Source organism: Octodon degus, unplaced genomic scaffold (genome assembly GCF_000260255.1).
Source record: "Octodon degus isolate 3935 unplaced genomic scaffold, OctDeg1.0 scaffold00109, whole genome shotgun sequence".
Lineage (NCBI taxonomy): Eukaryota > Metazoa > Chordata > Mammalia > Rodentia > Octodontidae > Octodon > Octodon degus.
In genome coordinates this window covers 7,540,544-7,546,201 of record NW_004524685.1, presented here as the reverse complement: position 1 = coordinate 7,546,201, position 5,658 = coordinate 7,540,544, and positions in this window count along the sequence as shown.

The following is a 5,658-nucleotide window of genomic DNA, read 5'->3' as shown; positions in this document are numbered from 1 at the left end:
TCTCTCTCTCTCCACACACTCTCTCCCTGTCTCCTCTCTGTTCCTTAGAGTACTACAGTCAGACCTGGAATTAAATTCTTACTTAGTAATCATTCACTAGTTTTAGTTTCATGTTTCTTAACCTATACAGCAAAGATACTACCACTTCCTGTCTTATAAAAATGTGACAATGGCAAAAATATCTAAGTGGTTATAACATTCCTTAATACATGTGATACCTTCAATATATTTTTGAAAAATTAAATCACAAGGAAATAATAATTAATAATATTAAATATTCAAAAAATCTAATTAAATAATGATATGACTAGTGTTGCTACTGGAAAAATCCATGTTCTATTTATAAGTCTGTTAAGCTTTAAAAAGATGAACAAAAAAAATAAGTGCGATGGTAAAAGGCTGAAGTGGTAAATCTTTGTATGGATATAATTTCTATTAGTGTGAAGCAGGAGAGTACATATATCTAGTTAGTGATGGTTCCAAGTCTCACATAATAAGGTTTTTTTTTTAATTTTATTTTTATTTTTATTTATTTTTTTCTTTTCAAAGTTTTATTGATAAACAGATAGCAATGAGACAGTTTCAAATCAAATCGGAAGGACAGTTTCAACAAATATTACACTGCATATATTCTTCTTAGTGGTTAATTGCTGTACAAGATGCGGACTTGAGATCCTATTTACAAACACCATTAGAACAAATCATTCTATTCATTAAGAGAATGCAACTATATATCTATCCCAACCACTTTGAATACACAGATACAAAATGGACATTCATCGGTATACCCCATTTTTTTTAAGTTCCGTTGTTGAATATTATAGGTGTGCAAACTCAGCAAAATATTCTAAAAGAGTCCAGTAGCCCACAATAGCATTGGGTCTTCTGTTTAACTGGCAATGTCAGAAATTCTCACATAATAAGGTTAAAGAAAATTCCATTTTTCCCTCCTTATGGCCATCCTTATTTGCTCAGTATATTGCTCAGAATACGAGACTCTCCGTGCACATCAGTATCCAAACCACAGCACATTTGCCCCAGACGTGGGCATTTGCACCTCATTTGTTGCCAGCACTCTGACCCTTGGTTATCCTTAGGTTTAAAATTATGGTTTTTTTTAATGTTCAACGTTTTTGAATCTACTGTCATGGTAACAAGAAAGTTCCATTTTGAATTGCAATTCTTTCCTTCCTTCAAGGATACTACAGTTATCTCTACTACATGTACCACATGATAGTGTGGGGGAAGGTGTAATTTTAATAGGGCTAGTCAATATGTGTCCACATAATTGCTTAACATTTTGACTTTATAGATTTGAAAATATTTATGATTCTGAAAATGGACAACTAATTAATGGCAACATATTTGGCTTTTAAAAAATGCCTTTGGAACTTATGTTTTATAAAACCTATAGTCAGCATTACCACCTAACTAGTGTATTGTCTCAAATTATGGGCAATTTATAGATTAAGCATTTCCAATAATGAATGCCCCAGTTCTCCGTAGTATTATCATTCAAAATGGCTTTTTATATACCTTAATAAAAGTTTTGTGTTGAATTTTATTACTTACAGTTAAAATCTGCATTTGTCGTCAATGCAATTTTGTTAAGTTAAATATTCATGTTAAAGTAATTTATATTATGACTAAATTATCTCAAGAAGAACAGTGCAATGGAACATGATAGAAATGTCTTCTCTTTTTGCTCCTTCCTCTTGGTGAATCATGGTGGTAATTATTCAGAAGGAAATTTAAGATAAATTATTGTAAGATTATTCATCAAATTTTTTGAAAAAGATAGCTAGCAGAAACTCTGTCATCATTATAAGAGGTTTGGTAGGCTACTGTGAATCCAGGATGACAGTGACATCCAAATGAAGTACATACTTTTGTAGGACATAATAGATTAAAGGTGATACAGCCAAGTTTAACCGATTGGCTCTTGTCACAAAATATTGAGTGAATAATGGTGTTATTTCTGAAATAGGATATTGTGTAAGAAGAATTGAGAAGACTAATGTGTGCCCTAAAAAATCAAACACACTCAACAATTAAATTCTATTTCTAGTTTGGATATGAAGAATAATTGAAGAATAATCATCAAGTAAAATATACTGTCTGGTTCAACCCTTTAATCTAATTTCAAGAGAAAACAAGTATCATAGGAATAAATAAAGTTTTAAAGTTTAAAACTCTGTAACTGTAAATCTCAAGCAAAAAAAAATAACAATATAAATTATAGGTTGTTTTTTTTTTACAAAAAAAAAAGGTCAACAAAGTGAATGCCTTTGCTGGAACTTGGAGTCTGAATATTATTTCAACAAAGGGTACCAGGAGCCCCTGGAGAAAGAGGTTACTCCACACACAGGGCATAAGTTTTGCATACTGAGTCGCAAAAGTATGCCAGGCAGAATGGCAGTTGTGGAAGACCTCTACACTCTTTTTAAAAGTTTCCAGTGACAAGCTTCAATTTTATCATAAAAATGAACAAAGATTGTATTAGTTTTAAATTCATCAAATGTGTATTTCCCAATTTATAATGGGAGGGGAAGAACACAAATAAAACTTTATCATTGGTTTATCCTTGGCTTGCTGTCATGGGAAGTCAACACTTTATTGTATAATCTGGCCAATTTAGGGTTGAAAATAAAGACTGTTTAAAAATGATTTATTTCTTAATTGTGTTTCGTTGTGGCATTATCGAAATTCATGCATATAATGTACTTTGACTATGTTCACTGCCTTATTACCCTTCCCCTCCGCCCCTCTACAATCTGTCTTTCCTGAGCAGAACTCTTCTCATGTAAACAAACTTTACAAAGGTATTATATAAAAAAGTTTTTGTAAATGAAAGTACCAAGACCTGCCGCTTTGTAAGAACACATGAAATAATAGATGTTAGGCAACATTCATCAGTGCCTGTTAAAATTATGAGGTAAAGGCTTAAAGGAACCTATCATGAATGGATTAGGTTGAGAGCACTTTGCTGTATCTGTGTTGCTGAATGACAATGTCTCCAACACAATGCTATGAGAAGTATCTGTATCAAATTATAATTAAAATTTGGAAGGGTGAGCCAGATAGATCAGCAGACTTAAGTGCCTGCTTAGGCAGAGCACAGAGGCCAGGATTCGATCCCTGGCACCACAAGCACCCCCACCCTCATTCTCGGGGCACACTGAGACACGGAGACTTGATGTGGTGGCAAACACCTGCAATCCCAGTGCTTGGGAGGCTGAAAACAGGAGGATCACTATAAGTCTGATCTATGCAGTTAGACCCTGTTTCCCTGTACTAAATACATAAAATTTTTTAAAAAATGGAAAGATAAGATAAGGTGGGGGATAGAAACAAACATTTTTGACCCTTTTGTTCACCATTGTATCTCTCACATCAAGAATCATAGCTGGAGGTTAGTAAGGACTAAAAGTTATGCACTTAATTAACAGTTGACAGAATGTAATCAGAAGGTGTTATTGGAACTATAATATAAATCATCTACTTTTTGTCCCTTATTTAATGCAAATCTCAATATGTTACATCAAGCAAAAACTTTAACATAAATGTGTAAATAGAAACACTAAGTATGGTTTTTGGTAATGGGAAAACTCTCATGTACTTGTGTTTTGCCTTAGGCAATATTATCTCTCTCAATGAAATCTATAGGGCTTTTTTTAACTTACATTTTTTAAAACCATTATTACTACTAAAATTATTGCAACATCACAGATATGTTTTATTTATGCCTTTATTCTCACCATCAGGGAATCTCATATTGATGTCCTGGGAGAAGCCTAATTGCCCCCAAAACATTCCTTCTTTCAGTGTTTTGTTGAGTTTGAATTAAGATTCCCTATCGTAAATTGCAAAGTTGCTCAAAATTGACTCTGGGCATCATAAGAACCCTAAAGCTTCCAAGGGACTTGGTAAAATCTAAAAACTCAATATCTCCTGAAGGAAAACCATGTGTCAGACATATTATTCTGTGTTATTGTGGGTTTTGTTCTAATTCAATTTGTAATCAAAGAGTCATATAACAAATAGTTGAAGATGTTTCTCCTCCAATATTTGTTATAAAACAATGAAAGAAAACTTGAAATGACTGGCAAAGTAAAAATAGTATGACATTTTATTTATAATAAAATATTTATAACTGGAGGGTAGTTTTGACTCAATGGGTAGAATTCAGGGTGGCATACAGTAACTGAGGCAGTGTCCAACAGGTGGAGTTTGGTCCAGTGGACTGACTCTGGCAGGTGGAGTTTGGCTGAGTGGACTGAGTTCTGTGACTATATATGATAAGAAAAATATTAAGGTTTATTGAAAGTAAACATTAATGTTTACTTATTTTACAATGCATATCTATATCATTAATCTGAACAACACATTAGATACTAAAAATATGTAATACAACAAACGTTAAATTTTTGTTTTTTAAACTCTGTACCATTTATACTGTTGCTTGTTATTGTTTCTGTCTTGGTTTCTGCCATTTGTTTCTAGTCTTTAAAATAAAATTTTAAAAAAGAGATCATTATGACCTTAAAAAAAACCCAAAATATTTGCATTTACTGGTAATGCATATCATTTATTGCATTGCACTAGTAACAGTTGCTCATAACATTCATCTTTGTTTCGGTTTCTAGAGCAATGATAGTTAAAATTACATTAGAATTAAATTATTAAATTCCATGGTACTATGCCATAGTCATATTTTCCATTTTCATGATTCATGTTATCTCTCATATTTTTAGAATGACGTATAGTCACATGTTTGCAAAGATTAAACTTATTTCAGTTCGTTGTAAACAATAAAATACTTGCAATATTTTTATTTTTTGTCCTAAAATAGAGGAAGCATGAAAAGTTGATATATTTGAATCAAATAATGCAAAATATATTTTATTCAGTTCTTATTCCTTGGAAGAATTACGGTTGATAACATTATATATTGCATTATATTCGAGGAGACAGTAAAGCTGGAAGTGGATAAATACTTTGCTTTGTTCAGGGATTAGCAAGTGCAGGACATGCAAAGGGCACTATACCCTGTCTGCCTCTACAATTCTCATGCTGTAGCTCACCTTTTTCACTGTGTGCACAGTGGACACTTGAAACCAAGAGTTCAGCTTCTTCATCACGCTAGTTCTTGCCTCATATAGGCCTCTGTGTCTAGAACGCTCCTTTCTCCTCACTCTTTCGAGCCTTGATAGAATTTTCTCATCTTGCAGCGGCCTTCTTGGACCAACTGACAAAATGTCAGTGTTTCAGCCTCTGTAGTCTTAGTATCACCATCCTTCATTGATATGGCTCCTAGCACTTCACATTTGTTGTTAATAAAGATAGATAGATAGATAGATAGATAGATAGACAGACAGACAGATAGACAGATAGACATAATCCATTAAGTGTTTTCCTCATTGGATTAAAAACTCCACAAGGAAAAACAAAAGCAAACACAAAAACAAAAAAACTCCACAAAGACTCAGTATCACTCAGTAATTGGCATATAATCATTCAAATAGTTCCTGAATTACCGAAAGCTCAACATTTCTGTTATATTTTGTGTACTTTTCTAGCCTAGGAGTCATGAAAGTAATGCAAATGATTCTGTTTCCTTACAATCCTTTAGATTGTTCTAAATGAGTGAAAAAATAG